This window comes from Podarcis bocagei (genome assembly GCF_964188305.1).
Source record: "Podarcis bocagei genome assembly, chromosome: 13".
In the NCBI taxonomy this organism is placed as follows: Eukaryota; Metazoa; Chordata; class Lepidosauria; order Squamata; family Lacertidae; genus Podarcis; species Podarcis bocagei.
In genome coordinates this window covers 6347020-6365745 of record NC_138138.1, presented here as the reverse complement: position 1 = coordinate 6365745, position 18726 = coordinate 6347020, and the positions used below count along the sequence as shown (strand labels likewise).

The 18726-nt window shown below is 45.4% G+C and overlaps 1 long non-coding RNA gene across 1 annotated transcript; it reads left to right on the top strand.

The window, feature by feature from the left end:
* The first annotated feature begins 11004 nt into the window (after positions 1–11004).
* Positions 11005–18458, top strand: LOC308571466. The gene is made up of 2 exons (XR_014001464.1): positions 11005–11095; positions 17697–18458. It is a non-coding gene; the product is annotated as an uncharacterized lncRNA (long non-coding RNA).
* The last annotated feature ends 268 nt before the right edge of the window (positions 18459–18726 follow it).

Below are 18726 nucleotides of genomic sequence, written 5' to 3'. Positions count from 1 at the left end.
GCTGCTTTCTGTTTCTGAACGGGCTAATGATCCACAAGCAGCACTCTCCCATGACTGCTGAGATTACTCAGTAGCCTTTAGTGAGGCACATTATTTCCTTGCATCTTCCTATCAGATCAGATGTATAACATGCTTAATGTTCCTTATTTGAGTCCCAAAGAACAGGCAACAACTGGTGTGCAGCAGTGAAACAAAAAAACAAAAACTAGCAAGTGAGAACAGTGTGAAATTGATGGTGTTCTGGGATTCTGCCTCTCCAGCGGCCTGGAGGATCTACAGGGTAGATAAACGTTAATGTTTTTGTGACTTAAAAATGATGAACCTGAAGGAAAACAATAGGCTGCTGCTTTAGTAGTGGAAAATGCAGTTGACGCATGATAAAAGAGAGAAAAGTGAATCCATTTGTCTTCCTTTATTATTTAAAATGTTTGCTTTCTTTTTTTCAGGCTGGTACTCAGGCACAATGCTGGAGCAAAGGGACAGAAATACCATAGCATTTCTTCTTAAAGCTCAAATATTTTGCTCACATTTCCTCATCTACGTTACTAATTTTTAGCATCGTCTTTCTAAACATGCTGTTTCATTGACATGATGTGCACATTCTACCTTATCTAAACAACATATTTATTTGTTAGCATGGTTTGTATTCTCCACTTGGAAGCTCAGGGCGATGTGCCTGAGGTTATTCTTTTGTTCTTTTTTGGAAAATTTAAATAATCTTTATTAATTTAAATTACACACTTATACAAAGAATTCACAAAGAATTTACAATCTCATACTACAAAAAGAAAATTAAAGAAAAAACAATTAAGAAAAAAGAAAAGAAGAAAATACAGAAAAAAGAAAGAAGAAAAAGCAAATTGACGTTCATAGGTTATTCTAATATACATGCATAGCATTGCAGCAATCCTGAGAAGCAGGCTGGCCTAAGATAGGCTTGCCATACGTCAGGAAAATTCCTGACATGTCCTGGTTTTTGGGTGTAAAAGGGGGCAATTTTGCCGATTCGGCAAAATGTCAGATGTATGGCAACGTGCTGGAAAAAGCAGCAGAAACCCTAAAAGCCTGAATAAATTTCATTCTAGACAGCAAAAAAATTGTGCCAACACTGCAGCGCTGTAAGGCTTTCTCGGGGGATCTTCCTGTTTAACCATCTCTAATGGTAAAAATGGTAAAGGCAAAGGACCCCTGACAGTTCAGTCCAGACGCAAATGACTCTGGGGTTGTGGCACTCATCTCGCTTTATAGGCTGAGGGAGCCGACGTTTGTCCGCAGACAGTTTTTCCAGGTCATGTGGCCAGCATGACTAAGCCACTTCTGGCGAAACCAGAGCAGCACACGAAACGCCGTTTACCTGCCAGCCGGAGCGTTACCTATTTATCTACTCACACTGGCGTGCTTTCAAACTGCTAGGTTGGCAGGAGCAAGGACTGAGCAACGGGAGCTCACCCCATCACACGGATTCAAACCACCAACCTTCTGATCGGCAAGCCCAAGAGGCACAGTGGTTTAGACCACAGCACCACCCACGTCCCTTATCTCTAATGGTAGCAAACGGTAGACAAGCCAAGTCACTTTGGTGAGAAAATTTGGTTTGAGTGAATAGCACAAACCAACATCCCATCCGTTTTTTCTTAAACTAATGTTAGCACAATGCTCTCTTTTTCTGAAAAAGAAAAAGCTAGATTGATACTGCTTTGTGACAATAGAAACAGATTCCACTTCAGGCGCTAAATGAAAGCATAATCCTGATGCATATCATTTAAAAAATATTCTTACAGGAATAGTTTCTTCCTGGATGTACATTCCATTTGGCAAAGTATTCTCTGGATTTACACCATTGTTACACTGCTGCTTCTTGTAGCAAGTATGTGAAACAGGGATGGGAATCTCTGACCTTATAGATGTTGTTGGACTCCATCAAAGCCAGCTGACATGGACAATGATCAGGAACGATGGAAGCTGGAGCCCAGCAACTTCTTATATCCGGTCCATAATGATTTTTGCTCCAGTTACTTAGCTAGAACTGGTAGGTGCTGCCACATTCTCAATCGTTCTTGCTGCCACATGCTAAAGCATACCTTCCACCCCAGATACTGAAATGGCATTTAATCACTGCCGCACTTTTTCCAGAATAATAGTTTTTCGATTTTGTTTGCTGCTTTCCCTACCAAGTCTTCCCGTTCAAACTGGTGCAAGCTACTTGTGCTTCAGACATTTAAAAAGTACAGTGGTACCTCAGGTTACATATGCTTCAAGTTACATACGCTTCAGGTTACAGACTCCGCTAACCCAGAGATAGTACCTCGGGTTAAGAACTTTGCTTCAGGATGAGAACAGAAATCGTGCTCTAGCGGCGCGGCAGCAGCGGGAGGCCCCATTAGCTAAAGTGGTGCTTCAGGTTAAGAACAGTTTCAGGTTAAGAATGGACCTCCAGAACGAATTAAGTTCTTAACCCGAGGTACCACTGTATTCCCAAGTGGTGGTGGTGGTGGGGGGGAGAGAGCTGGGCAGGCCTAAGGGGTGTGACACAGACAGACCTCCCTTCTGCATTGCACTGTTTGTTTGCATTCTGGGGAGGGGCAGAACTTTATAGGAATCCTAACAGATGCTGCAGTTGTGGCAGTGATGTGCCACACTACGTTTTGGCTAAAAGTTAAATATGAATGCTCTGGGGAATATGTAGGCTGGTGAAATTATCCAAAGAGGAGTGACACATATTTCTAGGCAAATCTGGAATTTGGAAGTTCCTGCAAGAGCGAAAGATGTTTTGAAAGCGGAGGAAATAAAGTTTCAATAACTCTAGCAACGTTTCTCTTACATTTCACACCCCAAATCTCAGCATATACAAAAACATAATAAAACATCAAACATTAAAAACTTCTCCATACTTCAGGTGTCTTCTAATACAGTGGTACCTCTGGTTGTGAACGGGATCCGTTCTGGAGCCCTGTTCGCAAGATGAGCAGAATGCAACCCACGTCTGCATGTCTGCACGTGCATGGGTCACGATTTGCCGCTTCTGCGCATGCGCATGATGTCATTTTGAGCGTCTACGCATGCGCAAGCGGCGAAACCCGGAAGTAACCCCTTCTGTTACTTCCAGGTCGCCGCAGGATGTATCCTGAAAGAATGTAACCTGACCTGAACATAACGAGGTATGACTGTATTTGTATAGTTACTTTTCTTCTTGAGAAGTAGAAGGATGGGAGAGTGTTCCACAGGGCAGGCGCCACTACCGAGAAGGCCCTCTGCCTGGTTCCCTGTAACCTCACCTCTCACAGTGAGGGAACCGCCAGAAGGCCTTCGGAGCTGGACCTCAGTGTCTGGGCTGAACGATGGGGGTGGAGATGCTCCTTCAGGTATACAAGGTTGAGTTTCAAGGAGGAATCAGCAGGTTTGCTGCTGCCTTGACTTCCACTACATTAAATCCTCTACATAACATGTAGTAACTCTGGTGGCATTTGAAGTATTTTAAATTTTGTATACAGAGGTCCACCCTTTAGGCTTCCTTTTGCTCCCTTGATAAATCACAGTTCTCCTACTCTTTTTTTTTTTTAAAACTAATTAACTAGAGACCTGGAGTCCTGCCACTTCAGGTCTCCCTCCCCCTCCCCCAATCCAACTGGAAAGAGAAAAAAAGCTAGCAAGGGTCTGTTCATCACGAACATCGCACTGGCAAACTCAGATTGTCCCAGTCGGAGATATTTATATGTCAGAGAGAACAATGTTTTTATGTGATGTTTGGTATTGCCTTTTTGAAGCTACCATCTGCAAGAAGTTATATTTCCCTCTTAGGAGTACATAAAATGGAGAGATGGAGTGTTTGATCTCCCCTTTTGCCTGCCAACTTCTCCACGGGCACATTGGCACTTTCACCCCCAGCTTCATGATTCCTCCTATCTACACAACAAACAGTGGGGATGTGAGAATCAATCCAAGATCAACGCCGAGAAGAAATCAGTAGGAAGTTCTTTTCAGAACATTCTGGGTGCTGGCCTGAGCTAGCATTGGCTATAACAGGGGAATGACTGGTTGGCAACTCTACCTTTTCTTTCCACGATCTCTTCCATCCCAGATGCTGCTCAATAAACATCTTGCTGTATGTGGCATTTCTTTGTGAGTGTCTGGAGGTGGTTGGAGGATGGATGGCAGCTAACGGATTGAGGTTGAATCCTGACAAGAGAAGTACTGTTTTTGGGAGACAGGGGGCGGGCAGGTGTGGGGGACTCCCTGGTCCTAAATAGGGCAACTCTGCCCCTGAAGGACCAGGTGCGCAGCCTGGGAGTAATTTTGGACTCACAGCTGTCCATGGAGGCGCAGGTGAATTCTGTGTCCCGGGCAGCTGTCTACCAGCTCCATCTGGTACGCAGGATGAGACCCTGCCTGTCTCACCAGAGTGGTGCATGCTCTGGCTATCTCCCGCTTAGACTACTGCCATGCGCTCTATGTGGGGCTACCTTTGAAGGTGATCCGGAAACTACAACTAATCCAGAATGCGACAGCCAGACAGGTGACTGGGAGCGGCTGCCGAGACCACATAACACCAGTTTTGAAAGACCTACATTGGCTCCCAGTACGTTTCCGAGCACAATTCAAAGTGTTGGTGCTGACCTTTAAAGGCCTAAATGGCCTTGGCCCAGTATACCTGAAGGAGCGTCTCCACCCCCATCGTCCAGCTGGACTAAGGTCCAGCTCTGATGGTTAACCTCACTGTGAGAAGTGAGGTTACAGGGAACCAGGCAGAGGGCCTTCTTGGTAGTGGCACCCACCCTGTGGAACGCCCTCCCATCAGATGTCAAGGAAATAAGCAACTATCTGACGTTTAGAATGTTTAGATGTTTTAATGTATTTTTAATCTTTTGCTGGAAGCCGCCCAGAGTGGCTGGGGAAACCCAGCCAGATGGGCAGGGTATAAATAAAATATTATTATTATCATCATCATCATCATCATCATCATCATCATCATCATCATTATTGATAGATAAGTGTTCTTTCCCCTCATCCTAGTCAGTCTTGCTTCCTGAGAGGAGTGGGCTCAGGGGCAGTGGCCTCCTTTTTGTCGCTCAGTCACTTTCCCCGTGCAGTGAGGGCATGGGGCCTCTCAGGTTCCTCAAGTGAGGTGGGCAATCCTGCTGGGTTTATGAAGGAGGGGGGTGGATGAGAGGGGGAGGGGTGGTAAGGAATGAAGGAGGAGCCATGAATCCTGACAGGATGCTACTTGTCCAGACTGACCTATCAGGTAACAGAGAGAGGATGGCGTCTTGGTTCCATGGGGAGGGAGTGTGCCAGATGGACTGCTTGCCCCTTGAGTGGGACAGGGATTGGTTCATGCAGTGTTCCTGCTGGTTGCCTCAGTTGAGGGCAGGCTCTGCTCTTTCCTAGCATGGTGTTTTGCCTTGGATTCAAACCCAGAACCGCCAGCATGTAAAATTAAAAGTTGTCCCTCCAAACTAGGGCTCCTTTTACACCCCCAGTGTTCCTGGAAGTCAGTGGAAGTCAGATGCCCCCTGATTTCTTTCCTGTTTGCTGCTATGGCCAAGTTCAAGACAAAATGTGAATACTGAGTGTCTCACAAAATTGCAGAATGGTAGCAAAGACAAATAAAATTGGAGATAGCCCTCTATGATTATCCAAACACCCTGATGTTCTGAATTTCTTGTGCATATCCCTGCAGGCCTCATGTCTAGCCTAGATAAATAACAATCCCAATTTATGAGTGTCTGATTATGCAGACATTATGGATTATCCTTGGTCAATTCACATGCATACTGCACACACAGAAGTTGTTAAAAACATCAATATCATCATATAAAGTTTTCTGAGTTATAGGCTTGCAATTAAAATGACAGTTTTAAGCATCACAAAAGTTTGGTTTTTTGAAGGAAAAAAGAATGAAGAGGCAAGTTAGCAGAATTATTTATGCTGACTACAGTTATGGATCCTGGGGTACACTATTAAACGAGTTCTTTAAATTAGGAACTGTGTGTGCTATCGCCATTTAATGGCACACAGTAGTTGCATTCCCCGTCTCTGTGTGAAATGGGAGGTGTAATCCTAAGAGTCATCATTGTGGAAGGACATTTTAAAAATAATTGCCTACTTGAACAGCACTAGGGACTCACCTACAGCCAGATCAATGGGTAAACGCCACTTGAAAAATCAGTCACACTCTGGAGGGTCTCCTGAGAAGGACAAAACCTATGTGCTGAACTTGTGCCTGACAGAATCTCCACAAGAGTCCAGGGTGTGCCTTTGCTCATTATAGGGAAACCCTGGGAGACAGGGGTTGTGGTGCTAGATGGCAAACAAAGGGCCTCTGAGTTCAGCTTCTTAGCTGCATTATTCCCACATGAAGGGTCACTCTCTGTTACATGCCACCCCAATCTCCACAGCAGTGCGAGATTCCTAGGGTCCCGGCACTTTCCCAAGGTTTGTGTTTCGTTTGGAAACGAAGCACAGCAGAGACGGCGGTGTCTTTATGATATACGGCTTATTTACATACATACAACCTGTGTGGTCTAAACCACTGAGCCTCTTTTGGGCTTGTCGATCAGAAGGTCAGCGGTTCAAATCCCCGCGATGGGGTGAGCTCCCATTGTTCGGTCCCAGCTCCTGCCAACCTAGCAGTTTGAAAGCCCATCAAAGTGCAAGTAGATAAATAGGTACCACTCTGGCAGGAAGGTAAACGGTGTTTCTGTGCGCTGTTCTGGTTCGCCAGAAGCGGCTTAGTCATGCTGGCCACAAGACCCGGAAGCTCTCTGTGGACAAACGCCGGCTCCCTCGGCCAGTAAAGCGAGATGAGCGTGCAACCCCAGAGTCGTCTGCGACTGGACTTAACTGTCAGGGGTCCCTTACCTTTTTATACAACCTGGATCTAGGATGGAGGGGTTTCCAGCATTTACACTCCAAGAGGGTCCCATGTCTTCCATGGCTAGCTCCTTGGATTCAAAACTGCCAATTCACATTGTGCTGTGATCCTCTTTTCTCCAGCTTGCAAAACTTCTTGCCTCTTGTTGGACCACTAAACGTGGTTGGTGGACTGTGTTAACCTTGGTGGGTCATGCTAGAGAGGCTGACTCTATCAGGATCAGTGACTGGCAGAGATCTATAGCTGGGCAAAGACAGGCTGAAGCAATGTGTACCAGTTCCAGCCTTTGCAGAAGAAGACCTTTGCTAGTTCTCCTGTACTATGACCCCCTTTCAGAAAGATCCCTACCAGCGGTTAGTCTAAAAACTGCTAGTGGTAAAATAAAGCTTCCCCCACTTCCTAGGAATAGGCATTTCAAGGACCCATATTTATAGCAGAAATAATGCAAACTAAAATACTTCCAGGTTTCTGTCATCCCTATGTCCTGAATGAACTGCAACCACTCAGTTAGTGGAGAGAGTGTAAACAAGTATGCACTGGGGTGAGGGGTACATTTGCTTCCAGTGGCAGAGGAACCCTCTCCGGCAGCCGGGGTGGGACGTCGAGGGGTGGGGTGAACTGCCTGGCGACGTGCGTGTGACATCCATACAGAGTGTGCATGTGCTGCATCCCATACGGCCTCCCCCCAGCTGTAGAGCAACCAAAGGCGCACACAGTCAGTATAGGCGCCACTTGTGCAGCATCTGTATGGGCTGTCGCTCTCACATGGCGACTGTGCGGGATGCCGCATGCGTGTGGCATTTGTACGGGCTGCTGCTTGCATGGAGAGCAGCATCCTGTACAGACTGCGCATGCGTGGCATCCCATACAGACTGCGCATGCGTGGCAGCCCGTACGGTTGCTGTGTGAGAGCAGCAGCCCGTATGGATGATGTGCGAGAGTGGCAGCCCATACGGACGCCGCACGAGTGATGCCCATACTGACTGCGCATGCCCTTGGCCACTCTACAGCTGGGGGGAGGCAGGGGCCATCTTGCCACCACCCCAGAGTGGCACCCAGGACGGCCCACCCCCTCTGCCCCCCACTTCATACACCCCTGTTTGCTTCCTGCCCATGGTCACCCTCACCCAGGAGCCTAAAACCGGCTCCACCTTTTTACATCCCATAGTTCCTTCCACTCATCTGCATAGCCCCATCTGAGTTCTCTCTGTTGGTCACATTAAAGCAAGCCAGATGTTTGTGACCTAGCACGTGTGGCCACAGGGGAATAGTTGGTGGTTAAAAAGCGCGGCATGAATTTTAGATCCTGTCAAACCCTAAGAAATATAAAGCTGATAAAAGTAAACATGTCGCAAGGGGGAACGTTATTTAATTCCCGAAGATGAAAAAGATTCACTGACCAATGAAAACCCTGCACTGTTTAGTCATGCATAATAGTTCTCTTAAGTGTTTGGGGCTTTTTTCTGGCTAACTGAAGCAACTGCTTTAACTTTCGCGGCCCAAATTAAATTTGATTTAATCGAAATTCTGCTCGTGTGATAAAGGACTTGAGTGCAGTGAAACTGCAGGGAGAGAGCCCATTATCTGGCACTAAACAAATGCAGCTAATGCTGCAAAGAGTGCAGGATAATTTGTTTTTCATGTGAAATTTCTCCTCAATAAAGCTTTAATCAAACTGAAGTATTATATGGAGAAAAGTAATCAAGCAGTGCTTTATCTCAAAAGAACTCCATAAAACTGAAAGCAATTACATTTTAACACACACACCCCTTTGTCATTTTTCAGCAACGAGGGCAATTAAAAGAGAGAAAAAAAGTTTTGGTCAAGTTTGTACTACAAACCTTATCAAATAAAACCTGAGCACAAAATATGAATGACCAAGAGTGTAGTAAATGTTTTGTCCAACCCACCCACATAAAATAAGAGATTTTCTTCCTGCTGTGCTTGTCCCAATGGCCAGCAGCACAGTAGGACATGCAGGAAGAGCCCCCACCCTGAGACTTGGACTGGGGAGATCTGAGTACATAAGTTAAATCTTCCTTCAGCCATGAATCTCCCTGGATGTCCTCAGGCACTATGCCTAAGGTTGTTTGGGAGATACCTGCCAGGTACACTAATGCAGGAGACCCAAAAGCCAAGTCACTGAGAGCAAGGTGGTCTCATTCAGGGCAGAAATGTGCAGCCCCAGTCTTCTGCCTCGTGTAATTCCAATCCTTACCACCAAAATAGGGCTTGTGCCAGCAGCAGAAAACGTCACTGGCAGGGTTCTAGAGGCACTTTCAGGAGGGTGGGAACAGATGCAAGAAGAGGCATTAGATCATGGGTAGGCAAACTAAGGCCCGGGGGCCGGATGCGGCCCAATCGCCTTCTAAATCCAGCCCGCAGATGGTCTGGGAATCAGCGTGTTTTTACATGAGTCAAATGTGTGCTTTTATTTAAAATGCATCTCTGGATTATTTGTGGGGCATAGGAATTCATTCATTCCCCCCTCAAAAAAAATATAGTCCGGCCCCCTACAAGGTCTGAGGGACAGCAGACCAGCCCCCTGCTGAAAAAGTTTGCTGACCCCTGTATTAGATCATTAATCAGGGCCGGCCCACCTATGAGACAGGCTAATGCGGCTGCCTTGTGCAGTGGGACAGCAGGAGTCAGCACCTTCACAGGTTCCCCTCCCTCTGCCACTGGTGGGATCTCTGGCACTCCACAAGATATCGTGAGAGCTCTGTCAGATCTCGCCGGAACCCACCGCCAGGACCCAAGTAAGGAAGACTTCAGCAAGGTGGCAGCTTCTTACTTTGTCTCAGGCAGTGAAATGGGACACTCTGCCCCTGTCATTAATATACAAATTTGCAGGACTGGTGCCCTGAGAAATTCTAACTGGAGGACTGTGCTGTCAGCAGTGGACTTTGGTAATATTTTGTAATATAGTGCCCTGTGGGGGGGGGTAGTGCCCACATCACGCTAAATCTGGCACTGGTGCCACTTTGGAGCCAAAGTGTAATATTGTTGTTTCATTAAAAGGAGGAAACTTTTGCCCGTGGCAATAACTGCCGATTTCTCCCACAGTCGGTCAGATTTTGAGCCAATGAATGCTTTAAGCACTTGGCCCCTAAACCTTCCAGTACATTTCTTAACTGAGATGATAAAAAAGAATGATCTAAGATTGGTTGGTCTTGCCTAAACCGAGGCTCACTCTTTTCTACTCAGGCTATTGATTTATCATGTAGAAGTTTAGCATATAATTTACTGATTATGCTGAAGAGACTTATTGGCCTATAGCTAGCCGGATCATTCGTAACTTCTGGCACTACAGCTGCCCAGCCGCACTTGATTGGAACACAGCCTGTTTTAGCCTGCAGTCATTCTTTGTCCGAAGAAACTTTTCCACTCCCTCTTGACCAACCCTCAGGGGGGAAGGGTCACATGCCAACCGTGGGTGTTGCCCAGACAAACGTTGGCATGACTACGCATCCACAGGCCTCTTTTTATGTTTACAAATCCAAAAGCTATTTCCCTGAGCTAGTGAAGTATTAGCTGCTGGAATCTTGGACCTTGACTTGGGAGTGGAGTCAATTGCAATATTGGAGCGAAGTTGGTGTGCCCCATTATGCTCACACAGATGTTTTGAGTGATGGATTGGAGTGTGACAGAAACTTTTGGGATGGTTTAGACCATGGGTAGGCAAGCTAAGGCCCGGGAGCCAGATCCAGCCCAATCGCCTTCTAAATCCAGCCCGTGGATGGTCTGGGAATCAGTGTGTTCCCATGTAACGAGCAGAATGTGTCCTTTTATTTAAAATGCATCTCTGGGTTATTTGTGGGGCATAGGAATTCGTTCATTTCCCCAAAAAAAATATCGTCCAGCCACCCCCCCCCCAAGGTCTGAGGGACAGTGGACAGGCCGCCTGCTGAAAACATTTGCTGACCCCAGGTTTATACTCTTCTATAATATAATTAAGTACCGTCAGTACTGCTTTTCTTCTAGAAAAAAAGGTGCTGGGACTCCATACCGTTGAGTAACCCCAGAAAAAAGCACTCACTGGTCTCCAAAGTTGTTTAATCATTTGGGGTCTGTAGTGAGTTCAAACTCATGGCCAAACTGAATTTTAATCTGTCTGTCTGTCTTCCTAGGGTGGATAGGTCCCAACTGATAAGGAATAAATCCTGGGTTTCTCCGGTCAGCAAAAGAAGGAGTCTCCAGCCAAGTTACCGAAGCAAAACAGCGGTCAGTAGACCTGATCTTTATTTGTTGCAACAAGGATCAAGCACAGAAAGAGTAGCAACCCTGAGCATGGGGTTGCGTGAACTTTCAAGACCTCATTTCCCACAATACATTTTTCAACAGCATCATCGATACATCACAACTATGTCACAAAGCAGGAGTGTCTGGCATGTAGCAACATGAGAAACTGTGAGGGGAAATTTGTCCTAAGGGTTTTATGTGCTAGGTTTTCACTTTACTCCAAAACAGAATGCTGCGAACAGTTTCTGCCTTGGCTTGATGGTGGTTGTGATACCATCTTCTTCACACTTAAGCATAGGGACATAAGAGCAGGCTGCTGGATCAGGCCCATGGCCCATCTTGTCCAGTATCCTGTCCTCACAGCAGCCAACCAGATGTCTGTAGGAGCACAAGATCATATCTCTCACGTCTCGTGGTCTCCAGCAACTGGTATTTGGAGCAGTGCTGACTCCAACTGTGGCGGTTGAGGACAGCCATCACAACTAGAAGTCATTGGAAGCCCTCTCTGCCATGAAAGTGTACAATCCTTTTTAAAAGCCACTCAAGTTGGTGGCCTCCTGGAGGTGTGAGTTTCAAAGTTTGACTTATGTGCTGCATGAAGAAGCACTTTATTTCACCTCTTCTAAACTTCTAACAAAAGTAGATTGATCTCAATGGGGTTTCGCTGATGGTCCAGGTTGCCATTTCTGAGACACTCTGAATCCTCTGTATTACTCAAATTTTATTCCTTCCACTATCGACAATGAACATAATATATGGAATTGCAGGACTGATAGACTTCAAAGGTGATATGCTTTCACAGGGGAAAAAGTAATTCCTTTATTTTATTTTATTTTATTTATTTAATCCTGTATTGTGTTTTTAATATTTGATTGGGAGCCACCCAGAGTGGCTGGGGAAACCCAGCCAGATGGGCGGGGTATAAATAATAAATTCTTATTCTTCTTCGAGGCTTTCCCTGGGCTGTGCCCATCCGAGACCTTCAGAAATTTCCCCCAGAATTTTGAAGTAAGCTATTTTCTCCTCATTCTGCTCAAGGCACCAAAACTGTGGGTATCTCCAATCTGTATTTTTACACATACCACAGAGCTTTTGGAAAAAAGATCAATGAAATATAAGAAGGACAAGCACAATCTGCTCATCATCCTGTTTGAATTGTACCAAACAGGCATCAACAACAGTTCTAATAGTTCGAATGAACAGAAAATTGTTCCTGGCAAAAAGAAGATTTTAGTGCTGAAATGCATGGCATTGAATGGAGGACACTCAGTTCATAATCAAACTTTTATGACTGTGGATTTATTTTTGATATTGAATTTATATCCTGCCCTTCCTCCCTAGGGAACCCAGGGTGGCAAGCAGATCCATAATTAAAAAACAAAGCAAATTGTCAGGGAACTGCCATCAGAGGCAAGAGGAGAGGTAAGACTCTCCAATGATGCAGGGGAGGGAACTAGCAGGGAGAGAGAGAGAGCTTCCTCAGGGGAAGGAAATCCAGGGGACACCAGGGAGGAAGGAGAGGCAGAGAGTACGGCAGAGGGGAGGCTCCGAGACTCTTCCAGTGAGATCAGCGGAGAGAGCACAGGACCTCCGCTTGGCACGCCTATGCTGCGCAGAAAGCTTCCGCGCAGAGAATCTAGGAGGAGACTTGGAGTCAAGGAATTTTTATGTTGGAAGAAGTTTAGGAAACGCCCACTGACGGATTCTGCCAGTGACTGAGACAGTCGCGTTGTAAGGGCTGTCAAGGTTTAGCTATACAACCAGCTTGGAGCAGTTTGCAGTTTACGCACAAGCAACCCCAATTCCCATTACACAAATTGTTCTAACACAGTGAAAACTTTCTAAAAACAGAAACAGTTAAAACCTTCTAAAAGCATTTACAGTTAAAAGCAGGGGTAGGCAACCTAAGGCCCGTGGGCTGTATCCAGCCCAATCACCTTCTCAATCCGGCCCACGGATACTCCGGGAATCAGCGTGTTTTTACATGAGTAGAATGTGTCCTTTTATTTAAAATGCATCTCTGGGTTATTTGTGGGGCATAAGAATTCGTTCATTCCCCCCTCCCCAAAAAATATATAGTCCGGCCCCCCACAAGGTCTGAGGGACAGTGGACCGGCCCCCTGCTGAAAAAGGTTGCTGACCCCTGGTTAAGAGCATAATTCCATCCGGTGATCTTTTAAGTTGCGAGGAACGTTATTCTTCAGCTACCAAATACCTGGGTCAACAGGAATGTTTTCAGGTTCATCCTGAAAGTTAATAATGATGGAGACAGACGTGGCTCACTAAGGAGAGCATTCCACAACTGGGGAACCAGTACTGAAAAGGCAGCCCACAGTGGTGTTGCCACTGCCCATCGTAGGGTCCAAAATGCTTGGTGATGGGGAAGGAGATTTTAGGTCAAACAGCTCTTAGTGTCAGAAAGTTCTTCCTGGTGTTTAGTCAGAATCTCCTTTCTTGTAATTTGAATCAATTGGTTCAGGTCCTAGCAGGAGGAAGAAAAACTTCCTCCACCTTCCATGTGAAAACCCTTTATATATTTGAAGATGGTGATCATACCTCTTCTCAGTCTCCTCTGTTCCTAGCTAAGCATGCCCAGGTCCTTCAACCATTCCTCATAAGGCTTGGTTTCCAGACCCTTTATCACTTTGGTCATCTTCCTCTGAACATCTTCCAGCTTGACAATATCCATCTTAAATTGTGGTGCCCAGAACTGGACTTGGAACTCCAGGTGTGGTCTGGCCAAGGCTAAATAGAGTGGGACTGTTACTTCCCTTGATCAGTACACTAGACTTCTGTTGATGCAGGACTAATCATAATAATAATAATTTATACCCTGCCCATCTGGCGCTCCCAACGGAATATTAAAAACACGATAAAACATCAAACATTAAAAACTTCCCTATACAGGGCTGCCTTCAGATGTCTTCTAAAAGTCAGATAGTTGTTTATTTCCTTGACATCTGATGGGAGAGCGTTCCACAGGGCGGGTGCCACCACCAAGAAGGCCCTCTGCCTGGTTCCCTGTAACCTCATCTCTTGCAGCGAGAGAACCACCAGAAGGCTCCCTCAGAGCTGGACCTCAGTGTCCAGGCTGAACGATGGGGGTGGAGACGCTCCTTCAGGTAGGACAGGCTAATCTGGGCATAAACAGAAGACACATGAGACATCAGTGACAAGGTGGAATCCAGGAGTACTCCCAAACTATGAACCTGATCCTTTACATAACAGCACATATAACATACATCTAATTCCCAGGCAAGGGAGTCACACACTCTTCCATCATATCAGGATTCAGTCTCAGTTTATTGGCCCCCATCCAGTCCACCAGTGCCTCTAGACACCTGTGAAATTGAAATTGAAATACTTTATTGTCACTTGTACAACTTGTATACAGTGATATTACACAAGCACCCCCCCACTCAGCTCTCTTAGTCTTAATTCCCCTCGTTTACTGATGCACACCCACCAATCCCGAAAGTCAGTTGCCCTGTTGTTATCTTTTCATTCAGCAGCCTAACAGCCCACAGACAGAAGCTGTTCTTTACCCTGTTGGTGCGACTAATCATGCTTCTATATCTTGTGCCTGAGGGCAGGAGATCAAGAAAGTGCTGGCCAGGGTGTGAATCATCCCTGAGAATTTTCCTCACTCTCCTGAGGCAATGTTCTTCCTCAATGTCATCCAGCAGATTCACGGGACAGCCCATAATATCTTGTGCTGTATTCACCCCCCTCTGTAGGCACTTCCTATCAGTTGATGTCAAACCAGCGTACCACACCGTGATGCAGTATGAAAGGACACTTTCTATTGTGGACCGGTAGAAGGAGATCATCAAATGTTGATTGACATTGTTCTTTCGTAATACTCTGAGGAGATGGAGTCTCTGTTGGGCTTTCTTAAGCACCTGGGTTGTATTGATTTTCCAAGTAAGGTCTTCACTGAGGTAAACTCCTAGGAATTTAAAGGAAGAGACTCTCCACATCCTTCCCCGATGTACAGCGGGGCTAGTTCTCCTCTCTTCCTCCAAAAGTCCAACATCATCTCCTTTGTCTTGCTGATATTAAGGTGCAAGTTGTTCCCTAGGCACCATGTAGATAGAGACACCTTCATGGCCTCTCCTGATTCCAGTGAAGCTGTGTGCCATCAACATACTGGTAAATTGCAGTCACTCCATTAACGCTGGCGGCTGTGTTTAGTAGTCAGACGCCACATTTAAATTTGGGTTGATGTTTTTTTGTTTTTTGTTTCTTTGCACTTCTCCCATCTATAATTTAAATGTAAAACGGAGGGTGGCTAGAATGTGCTTTTGATTCCTCAACGGCGCTCTTCCACTTTCCAAACTAAATTACATTCTTTTTAAACATATTCCAAGTCATAAGTGGCGGGGGGGGGGAGGGATGACAAGGAGTTTCCAACGTGAAACGTGTCATCCGGAACAGAAAATGGGAGAGAGCCATTGAGAAATCAAATGTACATTCAAGCCAACATCAGTTTTGCATTTAAATTATAGATGTAAGAAGTGCAGAAACAAAACAGGATTGAATTTAAGTGTGGCATCTGACTATTGCCTTCAAGTGTAATAAATAATTTTTCAGAGCTGTCAAACAAATTGCATTTACAACAATCTGAACAAACCACTGAACGAATGAAAAGCACAATCAAGATGTATTGAACCAGTAAATGGTTCCATCACCCTAAAACAACAGTCTGCTACATTTAAACATGGCAAATATTAAAAATTTGGCATGATTTTTTTAAAAAAAAACAACTGTCAAAATTTTAAATGGAGGTTGTTGATAGTATTTTTCATGGGAATCTGTTTAGCCACTGTGGGCATGGGAAGCTTGGCTTTTAGTCAGATCCAACAAGTAGGGGTGCCAAGAGAAGTCTCCAGTATTGTGCAAGTGGTTTGCATCCTCCAACCCATTTGCAAATGGGGACACCAATTTGCATAAATTTGCATATGATTTGTATCATATGCATTTCTATATACAATCCTGCATTTGCCATAGCAGAGGTCAGGTGGGGCGGGGCTCTTTAATGTGCACCTGCTCTTGTTGTGTAGAAAATAACTGCAGAAAATAACTTACCAGAGTACCTGATCTCAGGGGAATCCACCACAGGAAAGATGTATCATGACTGCCAGGGAAAAAAGGAAGAGCAAACTTTGGAGATTCCAAGGACTAGAAAATGAGACAGAAGCAGGAAATGTTCATTAAAGGGGAGGGGAAAACAGCAGCTCTTTAGGATTCATGTCACCTGCTGTCTAAATGGCACACTTGTCAACTTTGACTTCACTCATGAGGTAAAAAACACACACATGGGAGCAGCCAGACTGGCTCATTCCACAGAAATTGCTTAGGAAGGGTTCCTGCACATTTTGCTTCATAACTTTTTTTCTAGGAGGCCAACCTACCTTTTCTAAATAAATAAATAAATAAATAAATAAATTTTAAAAATAATAAAATTAAAAGCCCAGCATCTGGGGACTCCCAATGGCTGTGCACCCAGTACATCCTGCACCAACCTCTCGGCAGCCCTGCCAGCGGAGGTTTTCTTACGCATTTTTCTCTCACCCCAACTGTTCAGTTATATTTTGGCATGCTTCTTATTAATTCCAGAAATAAAACTTTTACTTTTATCGTAATACCACACAGCATCTGTTGGCCAGCAAGATGTTTTTATATGATACCAGAATTAGGGTTGCCATAAGTCCGGGAAATCCCGGACATGTCCTCTTTTGGGGAGGAGGAACCTGGCCATCCAGGGTGGGTGGGTGGGTGTATATATATATATATATATATATATATATATATATATATATATATGGGCATGGGTAGCTCAGATTCAGGCTCTGGCTCTGTATCACGCTCAGGTGCAGGTGGCTCTGTTTTTTTTTGTGCCGGCAACTCATGTTCGGGCAAAAAAAAGCTCAGCAAGTTTGTGGGTCAACAACAGTCTGGATTTTTACTTCTTGAAATATGACAGCCCTAAATAGCCTTACTGTCATGCTTCTTTGAATCTAAATTGCTGCTCAGCAGCTAGATGATTCCAAAACATGCCTCTCTCTCTCTCTCTCGCATTCTGCCTTTTTTCAATACATGCCAGGCCAATACATTGCCATCCTGTTTTCCTTTTATGTGTGTCCATCACTTGCTGTGTCACTCACTGCTCCTGTAATATGATGTGAAGCACACCAGGCTTTATTGAATCCCTGCTGAAGGTTTGATTTGCATATACCTAAGCTGTGAGGAAAAATGAGCCAAAATGACTGGCAGCACACCCTGGCAAAGGCTGGGCATTTTGCCCAGCCATTGATACTGGCCAAGGGTCCCATCATGTAAATGCTGTCACTTGTACTTTGTGGTCGAGGGTGAGAAAGGTCAAGAGGAGACAGTGAGACAGTGTGAGTCCTCCCATGCTGTGTCTGACAGTCCCAGCAGCCTTGGTCAAAAAAGGTAAATGACCCTGTTTCACATACTCCATATATGCCAAAGGAAGATGCCTCACAGTTTGCCAAATGAATTGTCAGTTCTCTGTAAGTTCACATCACCAGCAAAGTTGTTTTTCTGGTGTGTTTTGCAGCTCTTCCCCACGTCCCATGGCTTCAATTCAATTCATCCCACATACACCCGTCAGGAAGATATTGGGCATCACATGGCTGGACAGAGTCTCAAACAAAGATGTGCTCTCTCCCAAGCCAACATTCCCACTCCTGTCTCATTGACTTCTACCTTGGCTTGGTCATGTCCACAGGATGGAAGATGTCAGCATCCCCAAGGGAGATGGCTACAGGCTCTGCATTACAAAGATATCTGTAAACATGATGGCTGGCAACATCAACCCCTCTGTTTGGAAACCCCTTACAAGATGACCACAGTGGCTGGAGAAAGTCAGGTCATGTATCCATCACAGAGACCAGAGGAGGAATGACAGCAGCACAACAGAATGCCTTCATCTGACCCAGGGGCAACACAACACATCTCTCCTGTATCAACACAACATGTCTCTCCCGTATCAGTCTTAACAGCCACAGCAGGCGCTGCAACTCTCCGAAGGTTTGACTTCACCTCCAAAGCCACACTTTTCCATTGTCTCCCAAGAGAGATGAGTGCCAGTCATCGCACACCAGGAGGCATTGACAGGCAGGGGTGTGTTTCCCCAATGCAAAGGTGTTCACACCTTGGCTAGAGACAAATTAGGAATGGTTTTTGGACTCCAGCGGACGCGAAGCTGGTTTGAGGAGCAACACATCAAACAGTGGTAACAAAGCACAGGGTACATGTGCATTTTGGATAACATCATGTGAAACAGTGTGAGTGCACATTAAATGGGAATGTGAACACAGCTTGAGTCTCTCGCATTGCTCTCTATCTTCCCAATGTCTGCTACCAAGTGACAGTTAAAAACATCCCCCTCAAAATCTGTACTCGCATTGTCTCTTGGAGAATCTACCCCAGAAATTGTGTGTGTGTGTGTGTGTGTGTGAGAGAGAGAGAGAGAGAGAGAGAGAGAGAGAGAGAGCGTAACTAATTGGGGTTGTGAACTTATGCACACTCAGTGGGACTTAGTTCTGAACAAACACGCATAGGCTTGCAGTGTCCATTTCACAGCA